We start from the raw sequence: 16,074 nt of genomic DNA, 5'->3' as shown, positions 1-16,074 counted from the left end.
CGAAACCTTTCCAGCGACCGGCCGCGAGGAGGAACAATATTCCTCACATCTTCTCAAAAGGCGCTTCGGTCAGTGACGACGCCACCTGCAGGAAAGCGCGTTCGGCGGGGCAGAAAGCGGAGCTGCAACGGGGAGGGCGTGGAGGCGGCTGCTTCTGTAAGTTTCTGTATCCTGAATCAGAAACCTGAAGGGGAAGGAGAAGCTGTGGTCGTAGTTGCACGGACAGGCATACTCTTCTGACTCTTGGCATTTCCCAAGATACGCTGTCCCTATAAGGCTTTTAAAAATAAATGAAGAAAACGCTGTTCGTAAGCTGCAATCCTGTTGGAAGCAAATCTTTTTTAAAAGCAGTACGTATTTCCCATTGTTGGAGAAACGATTTGCTGTCCGGGCAAAGGGTTGCACCACCTTCTGAGTGTCTTAAGAGGCAATAATGCCACAGTTCTAGCTCTTTTGCAAAATGTTCCCTTGCACATCGTTTTCTCTCCCCAAACTCTCAAAAAGTCTAAGGCCGTGTAACAATTAATTTTGACCGCTTGGGAACTCCACAGGAGCTGACCTGTACACCTTCCACCCAGCTGACCGGTAGCAGAGAGCTAAAAACCAGGAAAACAGCACGAGCCGGAACCTTGCCCTTTCCACGCTGTGGTCGCGTTTGGTGATTTTGCAAACAGTCGACACAACAGAGGACAGTGATCGAGCTGAAATGATAACGTGTGACTATGCTGCTGCCGCCGCAACTGAATCTCCTCTGTGGAGAGGGAGGAGAGCCCAGAAGCTGAAAAGCAGCTGACCCAAGCTCTTTGGAGTGTCCAACAGAGTGCGGGACCCTGGCGATGTCTGATGCATTGCAGCTAAGTTGGCAGTAAATAAGCTCCACGACTAAGACAACAGGGATCAGGAGGGGCATGGAAATGAGCCAGAAGCGGGACAAATGGTATGTGTATAGATGCCCTAAGGCTGCAGTCTTTAAGTACAATAGCCTTCAAATCAAATTTGACGTCTGATGGGACGGTCCATGTACTTTTGCTTAAGAAAAGGGCAGAACTGGTATGTCAGGGTCTCCTTCTGGAGACTTACAGTTCTAACCTGTAGTCCTGGATTTTCTAGGTGTTCCCCCATATAACAGCTGTTCAGGTCTGATCGTACGTTGTTTTTGATCTCTTACAAGGTCAGCAAGGCATCCTGCTTGCTATCTCTACCAAATACAACGCCTCTCTCATTTCTGAGTAGACACATAAAGGACTGTGTTACGTTAGATGGTGTACAATGCTTGTCAGCTAACTGCCCAAATCAGTCCAAACTTACTTTTTATACAAAGCATTGCTGTAAAGCTTTGTAGCTGATCACATTTTGAACAGTCTTTTCTGTGCAAGTCCAGTGATTGTCTACTCTAACTCCCTCGATGAGAGTTTTAGCTTAGAGTGACCAGTAACGGCTGGATAGTGTCAGATGAATGAATGTCTGCTCATGCAACAGAATATTTGGGAGATTTGGGAGCCTGGACGGGAGAATTAATTAATAAGATAATGTGTTGGGTCAATTTTTTATTTCTAGATTGGATTTATACCAACACTTTCAGGGGGAAAAACCTTTCAAACTGATTGTTATCAATTTTGGACTGGCTATTATTATAATCTATTGCAAGGGCATCTGCAGGAGAGTAAAAATCAAATCAAATCAAATTTATTTCTGTGATCAAAGATCAGCTTATCACCCCCCTGATTAAATTAATAAAATTAGTGGTATGTGTCCAAACCAACAAATTTGTCACATTTTTAGTTGCCACGTTTTCACTGCAGCCATACAAAATTTGGCTACAGTGGTGGTAGCATGGTTGCAGCCTGAAAGAAGAACATTAATATCATATAATTCTGTCCTTCCTGGGAGATGTTGTGGCAGAGGAGGAGGGGGTTAAAAAAAAAAAGAATTCAAGAAGCATGTCAGTAAATTTTTATGATCAGATATGGTACCAATAGTAATTGTCAGTAAAAATATGATGTTAAGCTATCTCCACTATGGACTGGGGATGAGACAAAGGCAATGTCACAATGAGGATGTGTCACTGAAAAATGATTCATGAAGAGTCTTTGGTTGTGAGGATGAGCCCTCTGATTGGATGATAACACTTTAATGGGGCCATGAGGAAGAACCCAGTGAGGCGAATAGTTTATTCATTTTATTGTTAAATCTTTCCTTAGGTTCCACTTAAAAATTATTTTGTAATCAAGCACTTCATATAGTTCACGCAGTTATCCCTTTGAATGCTCTTTATTCTCTAACTTAGCTTTGGGGAAAATGAAAAGGACATTATGGGAAACCAAGCATAGCTTAGAATACAGGGAATACCAAAAACATTTTACTTGATTGCATTTATACCAACACTGTCAGGGGAAAAAAAATCTTTCAAACTGCTTGTTATAAATATTGGACTGGCTATTATTATAATCTATTGCAGGGGCATCTGCAGAAGAGTAAAAATCAAATCAGATTTATTTGTCCGTTCAAGCCTGGGCAGGGTTACCAGATATCTAAACAGGAGAAGGACACTGTCATGGAATGTATCTACGAGGAGGAGAGTGATGTGGGGGATCAAGGCTATCAGGAAGGAGGGGGTGCATTCCAGCAGGGGAAAGGAGAGAAAAGGCAACACAGTCCACAGGGGGAGAGTGAGAAGAGTAAGAGATTCAGGATAGCCACTCCCTAGAATCTCACAGGGTATATCCACTACTTGCTGTAGTATAGATTTAGTTTGGCAAGATTCTTTCTATAAGGTATAAGCAAATAAAGGAACTGGACTGGACTGTTTCATTGTTGTTCTTGGGCTGGGCCTGACAGAGACAGAAAATTGGAAAGGAAGACAAATGGGGGGCGGGAAGGACACACTGTTTTATTTTCTTGGCACCCACAACAAAAAATACAGTGGAAAACTGAAAAAAAAATGTACTTAGACTTACATGTATATCAAATTACTTTTTCTAGAATCAAAAAGACTGTGTTTCAATCACAATATTTTTCCAACAAGTTTTTATGTTCAAGAACATATGCTAGCGATAATACAGAATCAACAATGGTGCACTTTTCCAATTTTACTATAGAAATGTATGAGTCAGATGATCTCCAGACTACAGTGACTGAAGATTTGAAGGGGCTGGATTGAAGCCAATTGCTGGAATCGGGAAATAAATTGAATAATGTAAATCTAGGTTGTCGAGTCTGTAGACAGACGAGGGAAAGAAAGAAGCAGATAATTTACAAAGTCACAATACACAAAAGTTTGAATGACTACTGTTGTGAAAAAGTCCCCCCCACCCAAAAACCTCAAAGATACTCAAAAAGCCAGACAATATTTTATTTAATCAAGTTCAGACCAGACCTGGGGTGCTATATTAGAATCTCATGTAGAAAGAGGAGTCATTCTGTTAGTAGCTAATCTATGATTTATTCATTTAGTTCAGTTGTATGCCTTGATGGCTTTTGTGTTGGACGACAACCTTAACCAATAAATTTACTGCCAATTCTTTTAGCATATTCTACCTAATTCACACCATGGGTCAAATTGATCTGTCCTTGGAAAAAATCTCATTCAGCCAAATTGAGGCTCAGAGGGAAGTAAAAAAACTTGTGCATTCAAAATCATGCACACTCCATACACAAACTTCATATATACTCACAGAACACAAATACCAAGTATGCATGTAGTTCACTGGCAAGACTACCGCATATAATATGTTTCAAGAAAACAATGTCAACCCAACATTGCTAAGCTGTTCTTCTGTCTTAAAGAAAACTGTAAAAGCAGTGACATGAAACAAAATTATTACCAAGATGCAAGGCAGATTATTAGGGATATAACAACAATCTGAAATTTCTTCTAGGAGATGTACTTCTAGATAGACTGAAAAGAAGTACACTAGTAAGCAGGGTTTGTGCACGTGCCCAGTCTAATGAAGTCTTCACTAATGAGTCTGAGTTTTAAGGTTTCTTTTATGCTTCGGATCCAGACTTTTTTTTTCTGACTGGTCCAGGTACAAGCCTTCCCACTTTGGGCTCTCACATTTTGAACAGTTACTTCATTCTTTCTGGATCTCAGATGTCTTTGACAGATAATTTTCTCATCCAGGTGAGTATATAATAACAGTATCTCTTCTTGCCTGGTCTCCTCCTGTAATTTAAGTGCCTCTGTATCCTTCAACATCTCAACCTGATTTCATAATTGATCACATCAGTCTAATAATTTGCTCTAATTCAATATATAGTGGTCACAATATGTATACATTATATCTACTGTATATAATTGAGCATCTTTTGACATTAATGTATGATTCTACAGACCTAGGTGCCTTATTTTCAAGGAAATTAAGAGACTCCCTATAAAATAAAAAGTCTATAATTATTGTTTATAACTGGTTTTTACATTATATTAAGTTATATTGTCAAGTGTATAGGGAAATAGAATATGGAATTAAAGCTACCAGTAGAAGCGAATATGCGTAGCTCAGGGTTGAACTGTGGAGTCCTTGGGGTTCTCTGAGCTTGGTTGTTTTCTTGCAAACATTTCATTACCCAGCTAGGTAAGATCTTCAGTGCATTCCAAAGAATGGAATGGGGTTTGCTCTCTGTTTATATATTGTGGCATGCCCTGCAGTGTTGGTGTGGGTGTAGGTTTTGTTTTATTTTTTCCCTCTGGTAGTTCCTTGATTAAGGTATCATTTACTGCTTGTATGTCTGGTGGTAATCTTGGTGTTAATCTCTGCTTATCTGGGTGATGATTGCTGGTGAGGAGATGTTCTGGTCTTTTGTTTTCCTTTCTATTGTCTCTTTTGAATAGTATGTAGATGTTGTTTATCTCTATGTGCCTGTTGATGGCTGCCTTGTCTGAATACCAAGCTTCCAGGAATTCCCTCATGTTTTTGGATTTACGTAGCTTGGTCTAAGATGCTGACAGTTTCCTAGTTGAAACTATGATTAAGTCTTTCCATGTGTTGTGAGATTCAGGAGTTTTCATCGTGTCTTCTGACTGCTAGTTGGTGTTCATGGATGTGCTCTGCAAGCCTTCTGCCTGTCTCTCCTACATAGTGGTTGTTACAGTCTTTACATTGTATGTTGTAGATGACTCCTGTTTTTTCTTCTTGGGCTACAGGGTCTTTTGGTTTGCTTAAGATGTTTTGGAGGGCTTTGGTTGGTTTGTGTGCTATGGACATGCCATGTGGTTGTAATAATCTGTTGATAGTTTCTGAGATGTTTCTGATGTATGGCAGTGTTATCCTTTGAAACCTTATGAAAAAGGGCTCTTAGTTTCCATCATATTTACTTATTTACATTTGAAAACCAAAGGGATAACACAGACACGGACATTCATGGGTCTTCACACATTTCTCTCAGATATCATCTTTACTTCTTTACATTTAAAAACCAAAGGGATACACATTTCTCTCAGACATTAGCTTTACTTCTTTACATTTGAAAACCAAAGGGATAACACAGACACAGACATTCATGAATCTTCACACATTTCTCTCATTCAGACATCCTGTCTCCATAAGGGTTGAGGCCATAAAGACAAGGGGGGGGGGTGCCCTGAACTCTGACTAGCAACCAATAGGTCATCAGGAAGATAAATTTCCCCCAATAATAAGGAGGATCCAAAATGTATGCCAATTTCAACCAATCATTTGTTAATTGCTGTATCTCTTTGTAAGAAACATGTATAAAATTGTCTTCTTTGGGTGTGGAAGGGGTCTCCTCTGCCTTAAGGGGAGACCCCAGCTGACTCAGTTGGCTTACTTTCAATAAAACTTTAAAATCTCAGCTGGTACTCTCATGTTTGATCTTCTGCCGGACTGAATCCTAATTGGGGAGAGTCAGAAACTCAAATTTTGCTAACATCTTTTCATAGCTTGTGCTGGTTGTGGTGTAGTAGGTTGAGTGGTCAGGCACTTTTTGATAAAGTTGTGTGGATATTGATTTTGTTGGAAGATGTTGTATAGGTGGTCTGTTTCCTTTTTCTGCTGTTCTGGGCTGCTGCAATGCATTTGCACTCATTTGAATAATATTCTTACACAGCTCCTCTTGTGGGAGGTTGGGTTGTTACTTTGGTAATGGAGTACTTGATTAATGTGGGTAGTCTTCCGATAGACTTGGGTTTCTAATTTGCTGTTGTTTCCTCTGCTGATGAGGATATCCAAGAAGGGTAGCGTGTTGTTGTTTTCTCCTTTCTGGTGAATTTTATTCCTTTGAAGATGTTGTTGATGGTTTCATGTGTCTTCTCTAGTTGTTCCTTTTTTATTATGACAAAGGTGTCATCTACATATCCAGTATACATACAAGCAGTAAACAATACCTTAATCAAGGAACTACCAGAGGGAAAAAATAAAACAAAACCCCCATCCCCACCAACACTGGCAGGGCATGCCACAGTATATAAACAGAGAGCAAACCCCATTCCATTCTTTGGAATGCACTGAAGATCTTACCTAGCTGGGTAATGAAATGTTTGCAAGAAAACAACCAAGCTCAGAGAGCCCGAAGGACTCCATGGAATTAAAGCTCCTAATACATCCATGCAAGAATATTTTGAGAATCAAAAGATATATGTAAACTAGGTTTTGTCATGGTCTAATTAGCCATAATATAGTTATCTGCATAGAAGACAAGATTCAGGGTACCACTTTCTGGTATATCACAAGAAGGACCAGATTGACACCAGAACATTGCCCCCAAAGCTCAGTCCTGCCAGAGTGCCCAGAAGGATGCTGTCATTGATGGTATCAAAAGCTCTAAGAACTTCAGGAGAACTAGTAACCCTATTTCCAATGTAGGTTATCCACAAAAGTGACCAAAGCAGTCTCAGGATCATATCCCAGACTAAACTCCAAATAAAAAGGAGCAGAAAATCAGTTTAATCCATTTAGTGTTTATACATATGCTGTTAAACTGAGCTACTATTTCCAGAAACTGATCTGATAATGTCCATGTGCATGGCTGCATGAGTTCACATATAGCAGCATTCTAAGACTTGGAAAATTTTCAGGACATAGATAATCCTTTTCTGAATACAGGCCAAAAAAAGCCCATAAATACAGAATCATTTGAAAAGGGATCAGCCCAGTTTATTTTGATCACTGGCAATAGTATTAACATAATCCTTTAATCCCATCCCTCAAAATAAATCATTCAGCACTGTCGCCATCCTTTGACATGCACTCATGTGTATATCCTGGATTAGATTACTGATCACAAAAAAATATGTGGCATCTATGCATTGCTTCAGGCATGTTCTTTTTAATCAAGTCCCTATTCTTTAGTGCAAATCTTCCTGCTTTCAGTGGAAAATATGACTGCATCTTACATGTCAGTATATAAAGAGTCTTTGTTTTAACCTCTTGCCATCTAAATCTTTGGGCAGATAATCTGTTAGCAGATAACAACATGTTTGTTATTTAAATTGGCTATAACACTTTAAAAGAAAAGTGTTTGGACAAAAATATTTTCCCCTTAAAATTAATTATTACTTACACTATTTTTGTAGTGTGATTGATCATACCAACTCCCCAAAGATTTCACTATTATTATAGGCTCGATCTGTTAATCCGGTCAGAGCTATGAATCTAGGAGCATTCCCTGGTCGCAAACATGCTCCTTTAAGGGAATTCAGTCCCTCCCAGAGTCAGCAGGAGTGACTTAGAACCATTGAAGTGTTTTTTGAACAGGATTTCCAACTGCAATTCAGTGTATTTTGTCCCATCCAATCCCTTATGGTTTCCAAACATCGGGTAAGCTGCTCGTTGCTGCCCTCCAATTCTGAGATACCTTAACCAACAATGATGGATGACCTCCCCCAGTGGATTCATATAGGTCTGAAAAAACATGGAGGAGAGAGGTGCACCCTGTGGAACCCCTTACTGAAGTAGATAAAGGCTTGAGAGAGCCAGTGTGGTCTAGTGGTTAAGGCACCAGGCTAGAAACCAGGTGACCATGAGTTCTAATCCTGCGTTAGGCCTGAAGCCAGCTGGGTGACCTTGGGCCAGTCACTCTCTCTCAGCCTTAGGAAGGAGGCAATGGCAAACCACTTCTGAAAAACCTTGCCAAGAAAACTGCAGGGGCTTGTCCAGGCAGTTGCCAGGAGTCAAAAACTGACTTGAAGTCACCCCCCCCCCCCCAAAAAAAAGCTTGAATGATCCTTTCCCATCACTATCTACTGGAACTGTTCACTAAGGAAGGACTGGACACTACAACTTTCATCCCTTGCAGGCAGTTCAGAACTATACCATAGTTGATGGTATCAGTGGCTGTTGATAAGAACAGGAAAGCTGCCCTCTTGATGGAGATCACCCATAGGATGGCTAATGCACTTTCCACCCCATACCCAAGTCTGAAGTTCATCTGAAAAGTGTCAAAATAATCTGCTTTATCTAGGGTTCTTTGTAACTGCAGTTGCAACATCTCCTCTAATGTGTTTTCTTAAAAGGGTCGTTTAATGGCCGGATAGAATTTGTCCAACTCTATTGGATCTAGAGGTAGTCTTTTAGATAAGGATGCACAATTTTCTCCTTTAAGACAGAAGGTGCAACTCTCTCCCTTAAAGAGACATTAATCACTTCTCAACCTTAAAACTTCATCCCTGCTTGAAAGAGGCAAGGATCCAATACATAGGTGGTCAAACTCAAGTGACAAAGACTTTGGTTCACTTTCTCATGGCTCACAAGTTTAAGAAAACCCCATGTAGTCTTGCTTGTCATTGTCCCAAGTATAAGAACATGTCAATGTGGCATCTAGCTCCAAAGGAAAGTGAATAAAATCCAGCAGCCTAAAGAAAATGTAATCCACCCTTCCACAATGATTTGTGAGATACCTCAAACAGTGTTGCTGGATAACATTCCAACAATGCAGTATGGGCAGAAAAATGCTGGCATTTCACCACCACCATCATCACCACCACAGTGTACGCCCAATCTTCAACTCATGTTTGTCTCCAGTCATATTGATGCTTCACCTTCTGCCACTAGCATTCCAGAGGTCATTTGGAATGCTAGTGGAATGGAATGCTGCTACTTCTCCCAGGGCTTCTTGGTGAACCATGGAGCCACCCGGAATCCATTTGGAGTTGTTTGAATAATACGGTAATATATTAAGATTATGATCACTTCAAACTATTTGGGTGATCTAAGGAAAGGTGGAATATCCTTGATTAAAAACAAACACTGAAAAGTGTAACATGGACAGGAAAAGGCTGCCTGCAGCAATCCCGTCCAATGCCCTTGTTACTTCATTATCACAGAGATAACCTTGTGGCAGAACTGTCTGTCATGTTACTGGGGAAAAAAAGCTCCAGGCACCTTTGAATACAAGCAGATCCATAAAGCATCTGGAGGAAACCTTCTTATTTAGATTTCCCCCTCCATCCTTGCAGGGGTCAGCAATGGTAATTAACTGAAGGCTGACCACAAAGCCTTTGTCTGAATATGACAAAGCACTAATAGCAGTGTCCTCCACGTTCAAATCACATACTGTCAGCTGCAAGATAAAAACTGGATCTAGCATGTGTCCACTTTGGACTGGATATTAACTTGGACAAGCTTATGATTGCCATAGAAGCCATGAATCCCTGAGCTATCCCAAATGCAAACTTCAGGTCAAGCAGTTTGAAATCTCCCAGTACTAACAGCCGAGAGGAATCCAATACTGGCCTTACCATGAGATTCAGAAGATTATGAAGAGATGTTGCTGTTCAGCTGGGTAGACAGTACACCAACAAAATCTCTAGCTTGTTTCTGTAGCCCAGCCTCAGCCCAAACTGGTATCCTACCACCTTACCACTCCCCCACCCCCGCTGCCCATGTCCTTGAAGTTGTGGCTATAGCTGCATTTGAAATCCTGGTGAGTAGATCTTGAGTGTAGGAATTCCTCCATCCTTATCCAGGATGATTGGTGATACATGCCAGGACTGCTTTCCCAAATTGTGAAAGATCATGGTCTTATTACAGACAGACATGGTATTCACTAGCAACACTTTGAGGTCAAAGTATTCAATGATAAGGCATTCAGGACCAAAAGAAGAGGCTATTCAGTTAAAAGATGGGACCAAGACCAAGTTGCCAATCCCATTTCTTCTGTTACATCAATCCCAATCATATCGCCATCTGCTAATCACTGTTAAAATCTTTCGCTGGCCCCCATAACCATCTGATACCTTCCTTGATCCTTCCTCCCCTCCCTTTTGTTCTTTTATTACCAAATTTTATAATGATAGAGGGATATAAAATTGTTTAAGCCTTAAGAGTGCTAGGTCATCAATTAGCTTAGAATGTTAGATCAGGTGGGTCAAATACCTTTTTCCTGACATAACTCCATTTAAAAATTGGAAAAGTTATGCAGTTATACTGCTCTGACAGCCAACCCTTACCCTGATCCCAAACATAGCTTATACCCACCATAACACTATTTCCATCTTTCTTCATCTTCCTCTCTTTCCCAAGGCTGTCCTCTCACCAGGGCTATCCTGCACACTAACCCATGTTCTTCTACCTCATGTTTTCTCCTTTCCTTGTTCTGGATTCTTATTTTCCTGTCTCTTCCTTCTCCACATTCCTCTACAGTCCTTACTCTGTGCTGTTTCCAGTCTACATGTTCCTTCTCTTTCTCCATATCTTAACTCCTATTCCTTAGTCTCCTAACATCCAGTGAAGTTGGTGACAGTTCCAAAGTTGACAAGTTCTCTGGTGAGTATGCTACTATCCAGAGGGGGGAATCTATGGTTTATTTATTTATTCATCAGATTTATATAGCCGCCCATCTCACAGACATGACTCTGGGCAGCCATTAAAATAATTAAAAAAAGACACAAGTACAAATAAAAATAAAATTAAAAATAAAACCATGGGAGAACAGACCAGCATCCTACATACAGTATAACCATCTTGCAGGCTTGCCATTTCTCTGGGATCCCCAAGCCTGTTGAAAAAAACAAGTTTTCAGGGATTTCCTAAATGCCAGTAGGGTCAGGGTTAATCTTACCTTGGGGGGAATGATATTCCAAAGGGCAGGTGCCATGGCAGAAAAGACCAGTCTCCTGGGTCCCATCAGATGAAACTCTTTAGTAGACAGGATTAACATGACCCTCCTGCCAGGTCTGATGGGATGGGTAGATGCAACCAGGGTGAGGCAGTCCCTCAAATAACTCGGCCCCATGCCATGTAGGGCTTTAAAGGTCAAAAACAGCACCTTGAACTGAACCCTGAAGCAAACTGGCAACCAGTGCAGCTCACGGAGCAGAGGTGTAACATGCGTCATTCTAGGAGCACACATAACTGCCCATGCCACAGCATTTTGCACCAGTTGAAGCTTCCAGATACTCTTCAAGGGTAGCCCCCTGTAGAGGGTGTTACAATAGTCCATTGACATGATCATCTCTGAGTGCCAAGGTGGTACCACCCTCAAGCTGCCATGATTTAAAAAAAAATAATGATTTCCTACTTGCCTGCACTTTATCAGGAATCTGATGGAAGCCTTGGAGTGCTGCAGAGCTTTGAGTTCATGTTGAGAAATTCATTTTTTCTTCCCTATGGTTCCCAGACTTTCTCCCTCCTCATATAGGTGAAATTATGGAAAATAATTCCTCATCTGTTCAGTCTAAAACAGCTTAGAGAAATGGTAGCTTGGTGCTCAAGTATTTTGTAAAGCAAAATATCCCCAAAATTGCATGACATAAGAATTCTGGATATGATGGGGAGGGGGCATTACTTTAGTTCTGCTGGAGGATGCACTCATTGCTTCATTTGAAACATTTTGAGGTTGGTTGTGGTGAGGATAATGATGGGTTGGTTTAAAACTATTTCTGAAGGCTTAAAAGTGAAAACAGAGTGAAACAGGAGCTGTAAAGCCTTCTGTTGTCTGGTATAAGAGGTTTTGAAATGAAGATGGCTAGGTGCTAGTGCCCACTTGAATTACTGTCCCTGCCCAGTTGAAACATGGTTCTGCGAAGGGCTTTACAACCTCACTCAATCACATCTAGATCATTTTTTTTAATTGCTTGGTAATTGAAAAAAAAAAGGTGATTTTCATAAAAATCATTCGATTTTTCACATTACAGCTGCCCGTTTCTTTCCTGTCCTGTTTTTATCAAAGGCCTTCTTGTCTGTTATCGAATGAAACAGGATACCGCTGTTGGAATGCTGGGAGCCGATCGCATTGATGAAGTTGGCTGTGACTGGAACAGTAGAGGAGCACCATTTGGGATCTGCCTCAAGAATTGCCTTTATGCCTTAGACAATTGAAAAATGAAAGTTATGTTGTAAACTTAAAGTAACAGTTGAAAGCAAATTGATACTTATATTTGTTGTAAAAGAAAGTTGGAAGTCATTTTTCTTCTGTATTTTTTTCTTTCTGCACTTTTGACTTTTCTTTTTCATGCTTTACTTTTTTTCTCTCCTCTACTTTCTATCTTCATTATTAGTTCTTAGTTTTTCTCTCTTTATCTTAAAAATCACAGAGTTATTTTTTAAAAAAGAACTGCCCATATAATCATATCATTTTCTCTTAGCTCACCAGTTGTTAATATTCCGTTTACATTCCTGAGGATGCTGAATTGCAGTGGATCAAACTCAATAACTACAAAATGAATCTGATTTCTTTTCCAACTCTAGTCCAATTTGGTCATTCTCCTCAAACTTTAGTTGTGTCCCAACATTTGAATAGGTTTAAACTAGACTGAAAGGCTATTGTTCTTATTAAAATAATTGGTGTTTGGTAAATTGCTCTAGGCTTTTCTGGAGGAAGAGTGGTATAGAAATAAAAACATTTGCAGTGAGAAAGACCTGCTCCCTCAGATCATATTCTTTTCTTTTGATTAATGCCACATTTATTTAAAGGCAGTTACAATCTTCCCTGCCTATCCTAATATCCCTAAAATGTACAGATCAGAGCCTTATTTATTGAACTGCCAAGTTTAACCCTAGCTTTAACCACTTCATGCTGCCCTGTAGTTTTTAAAAGCACTTGCAGAACTGTAGATGGTAAAGGATACAGGTGACTTCTCTCCTTCTTGCAATTTTAATGCTACCTGTATTTACATTTGCTTTCTTTTTTAAAAAAAACCTGATTAGATGAAGCTGTACTGGTTTGAACTCTGAAGAAAAACTGATTGTGGAAAGGTTGTCCTGAACACACCACAGATGAACAAAGGAGAAGAGGATAGTATTTAATGAGAACTGACCCATATGAAATTGTTAATAGCCAGGTGCTGCTTATAATGAGATGAATAAGATGGCTATTTAGGTGACAACGGAAGCAGTTTAGGAATGACATTTTAATTAATTTGTTTTTACAGCTGTCTTGGTCTGTCCATGTAAACTGCTTACAGCCTAGTAAATGTAATTATCTTACAATTTAGGAACAGAGGTCTTCTGTATGACTGTTTTGCTTTGTTTCTTGTGCCACTGGAATGCCCCATTTACTGAAAATTTATTGAATCCCTGATGATGCCAACAGAGTGTTAGGATTTTCACATGGGAAGGTTACATCTCGTTATCTGCAAAACAGTTTGTTATGGCTAAGTAAATCGTATGACTTTGTTTAGTTTTTTTAGTTTGCACGTATACTGCTATTTACTGCCACCTGTTAGCATGTGTATGTTAGTTACCCAGTGGGGGGGTACGTATTGGCAATATAATGGGAGGATTACATGCCCAGCCTCTCAGTAGAGTTTTAGCCACCATGTAGTCACTTTTTATGGGTTATGTAGTTGTAACTAATAACCAAGTAGTGTACCTCTTCTCTGAGAGTTTTTGGCTAGAGACTTTGTTAAGCTTGTGTTGTTGATAAGTCTTGGATGCTAAAATACATGAGAAGACGTGTTTTCTCCTATATTTTGTATGATATTTGTATTTTATGGAGTGTTTCATTTTTTATCAATAAACACCAGTTAGTATATATTTTCTGGCTGGATTTCTTTGGAGAACAAGATATGGACATTGCATTTTGTAAATCTCTCATGCTGATGTGTATTTTTCCTGGGCAAACTTTTCTGGAAGTATTGCTGCACTCTGCACAACAGGAGTAATGCTGCACTCTGCTCAACACAGAGTGCACTGCATAGTCCAATATTTGTATGTATAATTCTTCCTGATTTTACATCTTGCCAAAAAAAAAAAAGTTTTTCTTCAAAAACCAATCATGTCCAACAACATTCAGATATTCAGACATTTCATGACATTTCTCTCTTCCTGGAGAAAGGTCTTTCTGTAGCATCTCCAAGAAGTTTATTCATGTAGACACTTGTTCAATCATACATCTTGTCTTCTTTCAGTGCTCACCCAATTAAAGCTTCTGTTGTGATTATAATAAAGAAGTACAAGGATTATGGAAAGAGGAGGTAAACTGCCAGTATGTTTACTTTTCTTGTCTTCTTATAGAGAGCTTTTTTTTAAAAAAAAAAAAATCTGCTCCAGGATCCATCTATTATCAGATGCAAACAGGTAAAGGCAATCATTGATTGGAAGGCAGAGACAAGTGATGATTGGTCAACTTGATTAGCAAACATCTGGATATTCCCTCCCAATTGAAGCGGACAGAACATGGTGTTAATATCCGAACACAATAAAGGTACAAGCAGAGTGATTTGGCTACATTTTAAACTGAAATAACAAGGCTTAGATAATGGATAGTTTTCTGGAAATGCCCGTAATCTGTGAACAGGTTTCTCCATTTGACAGAAATAACTGTGAGGCAGTAGGAATTTACACTGGATAATGAGGAATCCTAAACTTTTGGCTCCTTTTCCTTTCTGCCTAAGATTTATTTTTAAACTTCTGGCTTCCAAAATACAGTTTGAAAGTTGAAAACGAAACAAAAAGAAAGGAAGGGTGAGGAGACAAATGCTAATATTTTTGCCCTTGATGCAGACTTCCGAAAGTAACATTAAAGAGTATCACTTTATAATGGTTGTTGCTTGTCCCTAATTGAAACCTGTAATTCCACTGCAGATATAACAAGAAATACTTAATCAAACCATATCCTGTTGTGCAAAATTGAGATCCAGGTTCACAGCTTATCCCTAAACAAATTCAGTGTGGCATGGGAATCCAAGCTCTGAACTGAGGCTTTGTAATTAATGTTGCCATCTCCTTCAGGTTAGCTGAGAAATTGGGCTGCCACTGTTAGCAATTTCTAAAGAATGGCAGGGTAGCTCATTTTCCAAGCTCCCTTTTGGATATCAAAGTAGGTTACCCCATATGGTTCCTTATTCTTTTACATTTGTAGCATTTTCCTGAGGAAGAAAAACTTAAGCATGCTTTCTCGAAATTTCACTGAATGCCAGCCAACAACCTTCTGTCAATTTCAAAGGACGTTCAAAATGACAAAATGTGACTCTCCTTGGAGCAAATTACCTGTGGGTTACTGTAACTCTGAAAAATCTATCAACTCAATAAAGCAGCATATATGCTTTTGCAGTGTTCTGTCAGTAAGCAAAGGGAAAATGACATATATCTGTTTTCTACCACTGAATGGCATTTCAAACCAGGGCCTTTTATTTATCAATTTTTGCAAAAATATAGAGATCTACATTTTTAGTAACTACACTTATTATGTGAATATTATTTTGATTGCATTTCTTCCCTTATATTAGACAATGAACTCTAGATGGCAGCATAGATGAGTGGATATTGAATGTTTGAAAAAAAGCTCTTTTGCTCCAAGCAAGTGCATTCAAACATATGCTGATAGAATTTTCTCCCTTTATCATTAGGCATCTTTTTCTTTTTTTATTTCTGTATTATTTTCCCCCCTAAACATACAGTAAAAATCCAAGGGATTTACCATTTAAATCTCGAAACCTATGACTGCCTATGGTGGCTTGATAAAATAAATTATTTTAAATTAAAAATAAAATAATGCTGAATAAATTTGGTTAGCTGTAGGCTCAGGACAGATGTAGAACACGCAGTAAAATAAGAGGAAACATTTTGTTGGAGCCCTCTAATTAACCACCCATGAGTACTTCATTGCAGACTAAGATCTCAACAAAATATTTGAGGATGTTGACAGCATGTAAGTCAATCCTTTAAGACATGTATT

The 16,074-nt window shown here is 39.3% G+C and overlaps 1 long non-coding RNA gene across 1 annotated transcript; it reads left to right on the top strand.

Moving 5' to 3' along the window:
- The first annotated feature begins 21 nt into the window (after positions 1–21).
- On the top strand, positions 22–13,929 carry LOC112541226 (uncharacterized). Its single transcript, XR_015795799.1, has 4 exons — positions 22–156; positions 552–937; positions 4,029–4,123; positions 10,599–13,929. It is a non-coding gene; the product is annotated as an uncharacterized LOC112541226 (long non-coding RNA).
- The last annotated feature ends 2,145 nt before the right edge of the window (positions 13,930–16,074 follow it).

The sequence above is a fragment of the Python bivittatus genome, unplaced genomic scaffold (genome assembly GCF_059951505.1).
Source record: "Python bivittatus isolate LINGU-HERP-01145 unplaced genomic scaffold, Pbiv_v1 ctg000020_np1212, whole genome shotgun sequence".
NCBI lineage: Eukaryota > Metazoa > Chordata > Lepidosauria > Squamata > Pythonidae > Python > Python bivittatus.
Note: the sequence above shows the minus strand (reverse complement) of the source record. Positions and strands in the feature narration are given on the sequence as shown.